This window comes from Solanum dulcamara, chromosome 8 (assembly GCF_947179165.1).
Source record: "Solanum dulcamara chromosome 8, daSolDulc1.2, whole genome shotgun sequence".
Classification (NCBI taxonomy): domain Eukaryota; kingdom Viridiplantae; phylum Streptophyta; class Magnoliopsida; order Solanales; family Solanaceae; genus Solanum; species Solanum dulcamara.
In genome coordinates, this window is record NC_077244.1 from 59029326 (window position 1) to 59044796 (window position 15471).

Here is a 15471-nt window from a genome sequence, read left to right on the forward strand (position 1 = left end):
GGGTTGCGATGAGTGCCATCACACCTAGATTCAGTTCGTGACAAAGTCCTATCATGTCAGGGCAATAATTTGGGAAACATCTGACTTTAACGGTTCATCCTCTCCTATGTTTGGCGACGTAGTTATTGGGTTTGAGTTATTACTTACTCTTACCTAATTCGGTGTTCGATACTCCTCCCAAGACTCAAGCTCATACGACAATCAATCCAACTCAAACCAAATCAGTAAGTTTCTTTTGGACTCTTTTCAACTCATTCGTTCTATCAAATCAATCCTTTTAACCAATCAATTTCCCAATCATTCTCAAATATTTAGTTAAGAGAGAATTTAGACAATCATTTATGACAACATTCAGAACTATCAATTCGTCATCACCATCAATAATATCATTATTCTCACATTACAATCACAATCAAACATTCACAGTTCAAGTCTTTTGACTCAATCTTAAGGTGTATACAATTCAATATCAATCAACATGCTACTAGGGCTTAAGTAAACAAGTAGTTCAAATCATGAGTTCAAGGAATTTATTTGTAGGAATCCATATTTCATCAATAAATAGTAACAACATGTATATTTTTAAGACAAGAATTTCTCAAGAAACACAATCATGGAGACTCAATCCGTACACAATCAATCTATCAGAATCATGTGCACATGGAGGAATAGAATCTATGTTTTAGTTCAACCCTTACATACCTAGACACGAAGAGAAATTCAAGAACTCAAAGACCTTTCTTGAAGAACTTGAACCCTAGCCTTTCTCCTTTTCTCTACTCCTCACTCTCAAATAATCTAAGTGTTAATCAGAGTATTATATGTACAATTTACTAATAAGGAACTTAATTTAGTCATAAAACGTCAAGATTTTGATCTAAGATGGATGGAAAAAGACCAATTTACCCTCATTAAAATCATGAAGTTTGTCGCCTACGAGTTATCATTACGACTCGTAGAAATGTCTACGGGTCTCTATCTTCAGTCGTGGAATTGGGATGGAAAATGTTGGGGCCTACGACTCATATCTAAGAGTCATCAAAGACTCGATGAGTCGTAGACTCAACTCATCCTACAAGTCCTTGAAAATCAGAGAAAACTAAGTCTCTGAACTTTTCATACGAGTCATTATTATGACTCGTAGACTCTTTGACGGGTCGTCAACTTGACTTGTAGAAGTGACATTCAGGGTTTGGAATTTGGCTAAGTGTCAGGTGATTCTACGAGTTATTTCTACTACTCGTGATCCTTTCTACAGTTCGTCTTGTCAACTTGTGGTCAAAGTACTAAGGCTTCTATTTTTCAAAAGTCAAGCGCAACTTTACGACTCATTCTTAGAGCCATTAATGTCTTTACAAGTCGTAACGTCAATTCGTAGGAAGGCTTTTAAATTTCAAAATGCCACTAAGTATTGGGAGGATTAGCGAGTCGTCTCTACGACTCGTAGAAACCTTTACAAATCGTAAAGGACATTCATGGTCCTCAAACTCAGTTTTCTTCCTGAACTTTTCTCATCGTCATTGAGCCTAGTTTAGGGTAGGATAATACGGGGTGTTACAAGAATGTCGATTTTGGTGTGGTAGCATAGTTCATTTGCATTCATGTAGTTTCAATGAATTATGAGGACCAGTTTGGAGAAAACTCCACTTTAGCTTTGTATTAATTATGTGTTGACTTGTAGCCGTTTTCATCACACAAGATCCATTACAAAATATTTATACTTTATATGTAAGATATGTTTTACACATATAAATAAGTGGAATTTTCATAAATAGCTTAGTCCTAAAACTTAATTGGTCGAAATAGCTATTATTTAGGTAATTTCATTTCGTAATTGTAGCTATCACATCTGTTTGTATAATTCTCTACCAATATACAAATTCATTTGTATAATTCTCTGGCAATATACAAACAGAGTAAGCATATGTAAATTCTATATTTATATATTTTAGAAAGTTGAATTTTCATAAATAGCTTAGTCCTAAAAATTAATAGGTCGAAATAGCTATTGTTTAGGTAATTAGATTTCGTAACTGTAGCTATAACAGTTGTTTGTATAATTCGCATATTCGTTGGTATAATTCGCTTCCAATATACAATCATTTTGTATAATTCGCTGTTACTATACAATAAGGTAAGTATATACAAATTTTGTATTTATATATTTTAGAAATTTTTCAGAACTTATTCAAATCGAATGTATCAACATTATAATTATATACATGCTAGGGTAAGCATATAGAAATTTTGGATTTATTCAATTAGGATAACCTGAATTTGTACAAATAAATTCTGAATTTATATAATTGGGAGCTTAATTATACAAATTCTGGATAACTATAGCTATGTGGATTAATTACTGGAAAAGGTTAGTGGTGAGTAGGAATTAACTAAAACTATAGCTATGTATATTAATTAACTAGTATATGTTTGCTAGTTCGTGTCATTTATTTTCCCAATAAGGTGGATTTTTCATAAATAGCTTAACCCTAAAACTTAATAGGTCAAAATAACTATTGTTTAGCACCTTTGCAAAGTCTAAAACTTAATAAAATTCATGAAATATTTCGTACATTTGCAAAGTCTAAGTTTGTACGTCGATGTTATCTCTGTGTAGTTGCTCTACGTACGTGGAATTATTATTAAAAATATATGTATTTTTTGACATAAGCTAATAGATCATATGTATCGGTACAGTTACCAACCATAAAATTAACAGACACGCACAAAAATTAGCTCCAACACTTGAGAAATTATTTTTTCTAATTGTCTTTATCAATGAAAGTGTATCAAAAAAAAAGTCTTAAACTAACAAGTATCAGTGATTTAGTGGTAGAATAATACCTGGGCGTCAAGTGGTTGATATTATCCCTCCCGGACCACAACTTTTTTGTTTAGGTACTAACCTCAATTGCATTTTCAAAGGGTACATTTTATAATTCTGTAATTTAAGAAAATTGATGAATTGGATTTTGTCATTTTTACAAAATATATCGAATTCGTTGATTTTTTAAAAAATCTCCTTGCCAATTAACCAATGGACTCTGCCGATCTCTTATGAGGTACTTGTATTATTCTTTTTTGTCAATTGTCACTTGTAGTCATTAAGAATCATTGCAAAAAATGTTGTATTTAGCTATGAATTTGTTTCGTGGCAAATAGTTAACTACAAATTTTAAGTCGTCACTATTTAACACCTTGCATATTTTGTGACAAATCTTTGTTGTCACTAAATCACAAGTTGCTTAGAGACAATAAAATAATTCTCACTAATTATTTATATTATTAGTGAAGAATATTAATGTAACAATTAAATATAAACTTTTATAGCTAAAGCTTATACCATTTAACTACAAACTCTAATTTGTCGCTATTGTAACAATATATTTTTAAACATGAAATTTGTTTGAGTCCAAAAATTAATTAATTTTAAGACACAAAATAATTTGTCACAAATCACATCATTAGCGATGAAATAGCGTGTCATCGATAACTCTAAATTCGTGGCTAATTGTATTCAATAAGTGGCTCCAATTTATTTTTTGGTGGGAAACTTTAGTAGACAAAACTTTGCTACGAAATTTTATATTTTGTCACTAAAAGTATGTGTCTTATATATTTAAACATGAAATATAATTTTTGTCACTAAAAATAAATAATTAGTGACAAATTTCATGTCGTAGCTAATAAATTCGTAGCTATATATCATATTTATTGTAGTGCGATGTTTTGTGAATGGAACGTCTTTCTTTAGGTTTTCTTATCATATTTGAGAAGGAGAAGATGAGGTAGTTTAGAAGAGATGATTATGTTAATCCAAATTTATAAGTGGTCACATTTTTTTAGATTGGATCTATAAAGCAGCTTCTAGGTATGTGCGTGGCAAGTGCCCTATGTAATTTTTATTAGATTCGTTAGAACAATTAAATTCTACCAAAACATGTGTTACATGTTAATGTTGATCTTACATTTTTTTGATATAGATGAAACGCCCTAGTCGCATATATGTCTTGCATTTTTCTTTTGGTACAAGTATTTCTCATTCATGCATGTTAATAACTCACAAAATATTTTCAGGGGCAAAATAAATGTGTTGTGTTAGTTGTATTTAATGATTTAATTTAGCAGGATTCTCCTAAAAATGGTACTTAATTTAGCATACCCTCCTAAACAGGGGATTTGTAGGACCCTTCTGAACATGGGATTTAGTTTAGCAGGCTCTCTTGAAAAATGGGATTAGCAGGACTCTCCAGGAATATGAGACTTAATTTAGCAAGAATCTCCTGGAAAATGAGATTTAATTTAGCAGGACCCTCCTAGAGAATAGGATTAGCAAGACCCTTTTTAAAAAGGGGAATTAATTTTGAACAAACCTCCTGGAAAATGGGATTTAGTTTAGCAGGTCCCTCCTGAAAAATGGGATTTAATAGGACCCTTGTAGAAAATAAGATTTAATTTAGTAGGTTCCACTTGGAAAATAGAATTTAGCAGAACCTTCCTAGAAAATGAAATTTAGTAGGACCCTCTTAGAAAATGGAAATCAATTTAGCAGTACCCTCTAGGAAAAAATGTTAGCAGGACCCTCCAAGAAAATGATACTTAATTTAGCAAACCCTCCTAGAAAATGAGATTTAATTTAGTGGGACCCTCCTGGAAAATGAGATTTAACAGGTCCCTCCATGAAAATGGAATTTAACAGGACCCTCGTAGAAAATGGGATTTAATTTAGTAGGACCTCCTAGAAAATGGGATTATCAGGACCCTACTAGAAAATGAGAAGAGCAAGACCCTCCTTTGAAATGAGATTTAGTTTAGTAGAACCCTCCTGGAAAAAGTTTAGTAGGACCTTCTTGGAAAATGGAAATAGTAGGACCCTCCTGAAAAATAAGATATAGTAACCAGGACCCTCGTGAAAAATGTGATTTAGTTTAGCCGGATTCTCTTGGAAACTAGGTTTGGCAGGACCCTCTTAGAAAATGAGATTTAGAAAGCCCCTCTCCTAAAACTAGACCCTCCTAAGAAATGGGATTAGCAGGACTCTCCTAGAAAATAGAATGCAACAGGACCCTTTTGGAAAATGAATTTATTGTAGCAGGACCCTCTTGAAAATTTGGATTACTCGGACTCTCTTAGAAAATGAGATTTAATTTTGTAGGACCCTCCTGGAAAATAGGATTAGCAAGACCTCCTGAAAAATGGGATTTAGGAGGACCCTCCTAGAAAATAGAATTAATAGGCCCCTCCTGAAAAAATAGAATTTAGCAGGACCCTCTTGGAAAAAAAGGGATTAGTGGGATCTGAAAAAGGACATTTAGCAGGACCCTCCTAAAAATGGGATTAACAGGAGCTCCTTGAAGATGGAATTTAACAGGACTCTCTTGAAAAATGGGATTTAGCAGGATTCTCTTGAAAAATGGGATTAGCACGACCCTCTTGAAAAATGGGATTAGTAGAATCCTCCTAAAAAATGAGATTTAATAGGACCCTCCTAGAAGATGGGATTAGCAAGACCCTTCTAGAAAATAGGACTTAATTTAGCAGGACCTTCTTGGAAAATGAAATTAGCAAGACCTTCATGAAAAGTGAGACTTAATTTAGTAGGACCCTTTTGGAAAATGGGATTAGCAAGACCATCTTGGAAAATAAGACATAAATTATTAGGACCCTCCTAGAAAATAGGATTAGCAAGACCTCCTAAAAGGTGGGACTTAATTTAGTAGGACCCTCTTGGAAAATGGGATTATCAGGACCCTTCTAGAAAATGGGACTAGCAAGACCCTCCTGGAAAATGGGATTTTGTTTAGCAGGACCCTCGTGAATAATATGAATTAGTTTAACATAACTCTATAAAGAATGGAGTTTAGTTTTTGTAATCAAAATCCATGTGGCTGCGTTGCAACAAAGCTCGAGTGCCACTCAAAGCTTCGATATACAATATAAGCACCATCTTTGATTCATATTCACAAAACTTTACTTATTTAAACTAGGAAAAAAATTGTTCAATTATTGTTGTTTGCTTTGATATTAGGAACCCCTATAGGGAAGAAGGAAAATCCACATTTCAAGCTTAAGAGCTCGTTGAAGAACAAAGTCAACATTCTATATTAAGTAGCAGGAGCCCACCTGAAGTATGGGGTTCACTTTCAACTTTAGATCAAAATGCCTATCTCATCACTTGGCAAGAAATGAAGATTCAATAAAAGTTACATAGATAGGATCTTGTACTTGTATTTTCTTCTTGTTTTTTATCTTTCATTTTAATGTAACAATCGTAGCCTCGACGAGACCTCATTCAACCTCAAACTTATCTCATCATTCTATCTTCTTGAACTACACCTGACTTGATTTGCTTATAACCCAGGATGCTGTCCAAAATCAGGACTCGGTCACATCTTTACTTCTCTTTTCAAAAATGATCAGGTCAAAACTTGTCTGGTTGTCTTCTTCTTTGTCTGAAAACTCTTCATGTTTCCAGTCAAAAGGGCAATGTGTTTATATTTAGTTTTAAATATCTATTTTTAATCTAATATTTATTTCAATTTTAATTTAATTTTTTGGTATATTTTACTTCTGTTTTTTAATGTAATCACCCATTAAAGCTTGGGTGAGCTTTTATTTCTTAATAGAAATCAAAACAGGAGTGGGGCATAACCTAACCTCCTTAGGAAAAAACAAGGATGAAAAGACATCCCTTTACATAAAAGGGGAAGTTTTTGGCTTTGCTATGTACCAAAGTTCCCCTATCATATGAGTTCAACTAATAAAAAAATTGTCTTATCATATTTAAAACTTCCATATGATTTGGTGTATCATCCTACTATACAAAAAGTTTTTTTGGTCTCCATATTTACAAGAGCACCTACTCTTCCATAGTTCCCAGATAACCAACATTGGGATTACATGAACCACCATTTTACGAATTCCGTTTTTAGCTTCCATATTCCACCAAGTATTTAGGAGAGTTATGATGGTAGAAATCTGATGGAATATGCCCAGCGATCTTCCAAAAAAACTCCAAAGATATTCAGCAGCCTCACCTTCTACAAAGACATGTTGAATGGTCTCTGTTGTGGAATCTCGACAACAATAGCAGAGCGATGTAAGTTGATTATGTTGGCTTCTATGTTTGTTTAAAACTTCATCAAAAGGAATTCTTTCTTTTAGTATCTTCCAAGTATGAAAATATAACTTAAATAGGAGATGTTTAGTCCAACATTTCTTCATCATATCATTTTTTGCCTTTTGATCCTGGTCTTCATCCACGCTGACCTATTAGAAAAACAACTATCATTAGTAGGATTCCATATAGGAATATCATTTCTATCATTTTTTAGCAATTCTGATAGAACTTATATGGTGCACAAATTATTCTGGGAAAAGGTTATTGAGTTTTTCAATATTCCATGTCCCATTACATATAAACGCAGCCACTTGAAGTTTACCACATTTGGTAATATTATCAAAATAACTAGACAAAGGACCAAGTCATGTCCAGTTATCCCACCAAAAACTACTATTTCCCTTATGAATATCCCAAATAATACTATTCTCAGCATCTTGTTTGATCTTCATAAGTTTCTACCATTCATGGGATTGCCCTGATCTCCCTTTCTTTGAAAACAACATGCCCTCTAGTGCAATACTTTGCTTTAAGAAATTTAGACCAAAGTGAATCCATGGTTCTAAAATTTCACCATCTCTTTGTAGCTAGAGTATTGCACATATCCAGCAACTTTCTTATTCCAACCCATCTTTCTTCCACTAGAAAGCTCAAATTTTTCCAAGACACCCAATGTTGCTTGGTTTTTCAATGGAGGATCTCCAGAAATACCTAGAAAAATATTTCTCCAAGAGGGCAAAAGTCCCTTTAGGAGGACACACAGCAACAAAAATGTGAGTTGGGATAGCCTGAAGAACATGTTTAATCAAAATTATTCTACCACTATAGAACGATAACTTACCCTGCCAACCTCTGAGCCTATTTAACATTTTGCCAATGTAACTATTTTTTTTACCAATATAAAGAGGGAAACCTAAATATGTGAGGGGAATTTTTTCTATGAAACCAGTGAGGAGCCTGAGTCTATTGATTCTATAAGTAGACACTTTAGAATTAATATGAAAGAAGCTTTTCGTACCATTAACCAGTTGACTAGAGTTTATCTCATACTTCTTGATAAACTTCATAATGAGATTAATAGAATCTGAGTTACCACTGCTTAAAATAATAAAATCACCAGCATATGCTAAGTGGTTAATGCAAGGTCTATTAGGATTCATGGAAAAAGGAATAAACTTATCATTGGTAATTAACTTGTTAAGCATCCTAGATAGGACCCAAGAGGCTATGATAAAAAGGGAAAGGGATAAAGGATTCCCTTATTTCAGACCTTATTTTGAGTTAAAAATCCAGTTCTGGTACCATTTATGATAATGGAGTACCAAGCACCTAAAACAAGTCTCCAAATCAGATTAATAAAAAAATTAGCAAAACTTTTAAAACAACCAACAAAAAGTCCCAAAATAATCTATCATATGCTTTAGTCGTATCAAGTTTAATAACAACATTATAACCCTTGTTAGGATGGGAGATGCCATGAATGATCTCTTGGGCCAATAACACATTGTCTGTGATAGACCTCCCATTGACAAATCCACTCTGATTATCAGAAATAAGTTTTGGCAATAGAGTATTCACTTGTAATGACCTTGAGGGTCATTTTTAGAAATTTGTATGAAATTACCATTTTATCCCTACTGTTAGTGCTCCTGAGTATTATTTGTTCAATTTTATATGGTTGAATATGTTAAAGTCTTAATAGTTGGTGAATTGAGAAAATTCTTGAGTTTGATAAAGTTAAGATGTTAAAATATGGTTTTCAGTACCAAGCAGAGCTACGGGTCTCAGAACAAAATTCCGTCAGTTCCATCAGCTCTGGAATATGGAAATTAGACTAGAAGAGTCGTCAGAATTAGATTTGGGGTTGATATGTGAATTTGATGTCTCAATTTGAAAAGTTTAGTTTTAAATAAGCTAAGATTGACTTTGGTCAAAAAATTGAGTTCAGATTTCGGGTCAAGGAGATCTCAAATTCAAAATTTGATAGTTCCATTGAGTCCAGAACATCAAATTTAGTAGGAGTGCATATTTGATTTTTGTGTACGGGATTCCAAATGAAACCCGAGGGCCCATTCGAGGATTTTTCTTAAAAGTTGGACTATTATATGGTGCAGTCATATTTCCTTTTCCACATTCGGAGAGTGTTTCCGCATTTACTGAGTACGATTGTTCCTTTCTCCGCGTTCGCAAAGTGTGTCCGCATTCGTGGTTACAACCTTTTCCTTCTCCGCTGTAACACCTCTCAAAATTTTTCCAAAGATTCGGACCCTTCTTGTGTTGGGGAGGGGTCGAACCCGAGTATTTTGAAGTATATTCGTGAATTAAGATAAGTCTCTAAGGGACTAAGCAGTGTTAGAGGTGATGTGTGGTCACCAAGGACCCCTAGGACCAAGCTAAGACCAAGAAGGTTCGTCGTAGCTAAGTTTTAGGACGAGTTTGTTTGAGGAGTCGACTTCTAACGACCTTATCTTTTGAGAGATGGAAATATAGGTGGCCCACAACCTATTAAATTAAAGGTCGTCGAGTCTTCTTTCCAACGCCACCAAGAATGTAAATTTTGGAGTTCGGAGTCGAAAGATATGGCGATCCTAAGATGAACGAGCACAACAGAGATTTTCAGGCCTGGGGTTCAACTACTGGAAATCTGGGCTTGGCGCCGTAGTGGCGCGACGCGCCACTATCGCGCCAGGAACATGCCTCAGTAGTTTGTCCCCTAGCGCGACGCGCCGCTAAAAGTTGTGCAGGGTTTTTCAGGCCAAATTTCCAGAACCTAGAAAATATGGCCTTGGTGCTATAAGGGTACGACGCGCCACTATCGCGCCAGAAATATGCCTCAGTAGTTTGGTCTCTGGCGCGGCGCGTCACTACGAGGTGTGCAAGTTTTAGGCGTAATTGGCCTAGCGCTGCAATGGCGCGACGCGCCACTATCGCGCCAGGTGCGTTTTTACCTATTTTTCATAACTTTTGAGGAGGGGCAATTTGGGAGCTTACCCCTGATTATATATATGTTACCCTTGGTCTTTTGGGAACACATTTTGCAGCCTCACTCTCTCTCTAAAAAGCCCTAGGAGCTTTTCTCTCTCTCTCTTCTTCTTCTCCATTTCCAACAAAAAGAATCCAAGAGCTTCAAGATTTGAGTCCTCCATTGAAGACCCAACCACAAGGTTTTCTTCAAGTCTTCACTAAGGTATGTAAGGCTGTCCAAAATATGGGCTAAGTCCACCCATGTGCCCTACTCTTGCTTTGAGGTTAGATGTCCATGAAAAATGGAGTTTCTTGGTGTGGTTCATGTTTGAATGAGTTTTGTCCCCTATTTATTTAATGCCATATGTATTGATGTTGTTGAGCTAAGAAATTCCTAAAACCTTCATATTAGTATGAGTTGATGGAGATGACTTGTTATTATGTTTTGTTGATCTCTTTAGCCAAGTGATTATGTTGCTTAAGTCATTTTCCTTAAATGTGTTATTCTACTTGAATTATTGAGCTAAAGTCATAGAGTTGTGATGAGTCTTGAGGAGATGTCATAAATGCTTACCTAAATGAGGCTTGATTGAGTTAATTGGAGGATAGAATTGACGAGTGGACAAGGTCCTAAATGAGACTTGCCATTATGACTTAAATTGAGTTAATAATGAGGATAGAGTTGATGAGTGGGAAATGTTCCACATGAAACTAGCTGCGAGGGCTTGTTTGAGATGATTGGAGGGAGTCTAATGAGCATAGAGTCATAAGAGGAGTATCGAGCACCAAAGCGGGTAAGAGTATAGTCCATACTCGAACCCTAGAAACTATGCCGCCAACGTAGGTAGGGATGGAACCGTTAAAGTCGGATGCTTCCCATAGGATCAAACCATTAAAGTCGGATGTTTCCCATTTTATTGTCTTGAAATGATAGGACTTGACTAATCGATGGTATCCATGATTAGGGAGGAGTTCATGCCCTGGCAAGGTATGGACGGACGTGGAAACAACGTCTGATTGTTGTACTATCACCGGCTCATAGGGGATGGTTGTCGGTTAAGAGAAACTCCCATTTAGGCCTTGATAGTGCTCCGTGTTAGTTGAGTTAAGTGGCTTATGAGTTAGTCCTTTTTAAACTATTCTTGTTGGACTTAGGACATTTGAGTGAGTTGTCATTTATATATGTATGAGTTGAGATCCTGAGTTGATATTGATGTTTTCTTAATGTGGTTTCATCCGGCCATTTTACATACTCTTACATTCCATGTACTGACGCCATTTGGCCTGCATCATTTCATGATGTAGAGACAGGTACTAGAGATCATCAATCGGAGCTCTATTGAAGATCCACATACACTTCCAGCTAGTTGGTGAGTCCTCCTAGTTCCCGGAGGATATTGAGCCTTCTTGTACAGTTTTGTTTTCATTTCTTTTATTTTTATTGTTGGTAGCCATGGACTTGTCATTGGCACCTTTTAGACTTGGATAGAGGCTTCATAGACTGGAGTATGGGGAGGTTGAACGGTTAATTCGAGAAGTCTTATTATAATTGTTATTGAGTTGATGAATGCTTGGCCTTCAGCCTTCGTATTGCAAATAGTATTCCATTAATTGAGTTTCCGCTAAGAAAATGTGATTGAATAAATGTGTGACTGGACCAGGTGGTTCGCTTAGAGGTCAGAAATGGCCTTCAGGTGCCGATTACGTCTAGGGTACCCTCCCGGGACGTGACAAACATGGTATCAGAGCCCAGAGTTCAAGTGTCCTAGGGAGTCTATGAAGCCGTGTCTAGTAGAGTCTTGCTTATGGGTGTGTTGTGCACCACACTTATAATTAGGAGGCTATGAGACATTAGGAATTGTTTCACTTCTTTCATACTCTGAATTCGTGCGATGGAGTTAAACTCTATGAAACTTCTCTTCTAATTCGTGCGTTTATACATTACAGATAATGCCTCCTAAACGTACCGCTAGCTAAAGGAATGTTGATAATGCAGGGATGCCACAGTCAGAGGTACGCCCAGCAAGGGCTAGAGGACGACCTGCGAGATATGCGGAGACACCTCAAGTGCCTGCTACTCCGCCTGCACTCAAGTCAGAGGCAGAATTCCGAGGGGCGATTGTCATGCTCACTCAATTAATGGCTGCCTGGAATGGTAACCAAAGTTTGCCGGCTCTCAGCTCTAGTTCCCAGGAGCCATCTGCTGCCACTAGAATTAGAGACTTTCTGAGGATGAATCCACCAGCATTCACGGGTTCTAAGGTTGATGAAGATCCCCAAAACTTTATTGATGAGATGTGGAAGATTCTGAAAGCTATGCATGCTATGGAAATTGAGGGGATCGAGTTGGTGTCTTATCAACTCAAAGATGTGGCAACTATTTGGTATAACCAATGGGAATAAGGTAGGGGTGAGGATGCTGAACCTGCTAGGTGGGATGAATTTGAGGGAGCCTTTCTTGACCACTTCTTTCCTCGAGAATTGAGGGAAGCGAAAGTAGAGGAGTTTGTAAATCTGAAACAAGAAGGCATGACTGTTAAGGAGTATAGCCTGAAGTTCATCCAGTTATCCAGGTATGCTCCAGAAATGATCCCAGATGTGAGGTCGAAGATGAGGAAGTTCATCTCCGGATTAGGGAGGCATGTGAAGAAGGAGTGCAAAGCAGCATTATTGATCTCAGATATGGATATTTCCAGATTAATGGTGTATACCTAACAGGTGGAGGAGGAGAAAAGAAAAAAGACAAAGAAGAGCACATGAGCAAGAAGGTAAAATCAGCAGGCCAGGAGAGTAAACAGAGGCAAAACAAGGGCAACAGGTCCTTCTTCCAAAAGAGGCCTTCCAACTATGCCTCATCTACCGCCAGTGCACCTATGCCGCAGAATAGGTTTGATCGGCAGGGTCAGAGTCGCCTGAATTTCAGACCCCAGGGCTCTCAATCCCAGGCCAGTGTAAGTCAAGGTACAAGGGGGAAGCCACCATGCGGCAAGTGTGGTAGGCTCCACTTGGGAGAATGCAGAGCAGGAAGAGTTGGTTGTTATAAATGCAGCCAAATAGACCATTTTCAGAGGGAGTGTCCAACAGGGGGAAACAGAGTCTAGCATTCTACCACCGCACCGCTGGCTAGGGGTAATCAGAGGGGCACTACTTCAGGTACGAGTGGAGGTACAAACCGCCTATATGTCATGGGTAGTCGCCAAGATTAGGAGAACTCTCTAAACGTCGTGACGGGTATGATTCGAGTTTCTTCTCTTAATGATTATGTGTTGATGGATCCAGGTGCCACCCTATCTTTTGTGACTCCTTATGTGGCTAGTAAATTTAATAAAGTTCCTGAATATCTTCGTGATCCCTTTTGCGTAGCTACTCCTATCGGTGATTCTGTCTTAGCTGAAAGAATTTATAGAGGTTGCACTGTGTCGATCCATCACAGGGACACCTTGGCCGACCTAGTTGAGTTGGACATGGTCGATTTTGATGTTATTCTTGGCATGGACTGGCTTTATATCTGTTATGCCTCTATTGATTGTAGAACTCAGGTTGTCAAATTCAAATTCCCAAATGAAGTTATCATAGAGTGGAGGGGTAGTCCTGTTATACCTAAGGGTAAGTTTATTTCATACCTTAGGTCCAGGAAGCTAATCTCAAAAGGGTGTGTTTATCACATTGTCCGAGTGAAAGATGACAGTATTGAGTCTCCATCCCTTGAGTCAGTTCCGATTGTCAATGAGTTTCCGGATGTCTTTCCTGAAGATCTGCCTGGAGTCCCTCCTGATAGGGAGATTGACTTTGGGATCGATATTCTTCCTGATACCCAGCCTATCTCGATTCCTCCATATAGAATGGCCCCAACTGAGTTAAGAGAATTGAAGGAGCAGTTGAAGGACTTATTAGATAAGAGATTTATTAGGCCGAGTGTCTCACTATGGGGAGCTCCGGTCCTATTTGTTCGAAAGAAAGATGGGTCCCTTAGAATGTGTATTGACTACAGGCAGATGAATAAGGTCACCGTAAAGAACAAATACCCTCTCCCCAGAATAGATGATTTATTTGATCAACTTCAGGGTGCCACGTGTTTCTCAAAGATAGACTTAAGATCCTGTTACCACCAGTTGAAGGTGAGAGAATGTGATATTCCGAAGACTACTTTCTGGACTCGTTATGGCCACTTTGAATTTTTGGTCATGTCCTTTGGGTTAACAAATGCCCCCGCAGCTTTTATGTATATCATGAACAGAGTGTTTAAACCATATCTCGATATGTTTGTGATTGTATTCATAGATGATATTTTGGTCTACTCCAAGAATGAAGAGGAGCACGCCCATCATCTTAGAATCGTCTTACAGACTTTGAGAAAGCAGGTATTGTATGCAAAGTTCTCCAAATGTGAATTTTGGCTTGCATCAGTGGCTTTCTTAGGCCACATCGTATCTAGAGATGGTATTCAGGTTGACGTTCAAAAGATTGAAGTTGTGAAGAATTGGACCAGACCCACATCCCCGATGGAGATAAGAAGCTTCTTGGATTTGGCTGGCTATTATCCAAGGTTTGTAGAGGGATTCTCATCCATATCATCACCATTGACTAAGCTGACTCAAAAGAAGGCTTAAGTTCCAATGGTCCGATGCTTGTGAGGAGAGTTTCCAGAAATTGAAGGTCAAGCTAACCACTGCTCCTGTTCTAACTTTGCCCGATGGAACAGAGGGCTTTGTGGTTTATTGTGATGCATCCAAAATTGGTTTGGGTTGTGTGTTGATGCAAAGGAGGAAGGTGATAGCATATGCTTCCAGACAACTTAAGGTTCATGAGAGAAATTACCTAACTCATGACCTTAAGCTGGCGGCTATGGTGTTCGCGCTTAAAATTTGGCGCCACTACTTGTATGGAGTGCATGTTGATGTATTCACCGATCACAAGAGCCTGCAATACGTCTTTAGCCAGAAGGAACTCAACCTGAGGCAAAGGAGATGGCTTGAGCTACCCAAGGACTACGACATGAGCATCCTCTACAACCCAGGTAAAGCTAATGTTGTTGCTGATGCTCTTAGCAGGTTGTCTATGGGTAGCACTGCCCACGTGGAGGAAGGAAAGATCGAATTGGCAAAGGAGGTACACAGATTAGCCCGATTGGGAGTTCATCTGGAAGAGAACAATGAAGGTGGAGTTACGGTTCTGGATGGGTCTACATCCTCACTTGTGGCAGAGGTAAAGGAGAAGCAAGACCAAGATCCCATCCTTCTCCAATTGAAGGGAGTCGTTCACAAACAAGAGGTTATGGTTTTTACCCAAGGGGGAGATGGTGTATTGCGGTACTAAAATAGATAGTGTGTGCTAGATGTCGATGATGTTTGAGAGAGGATTATGGCCGAAGCGCATAGTTCTAGATA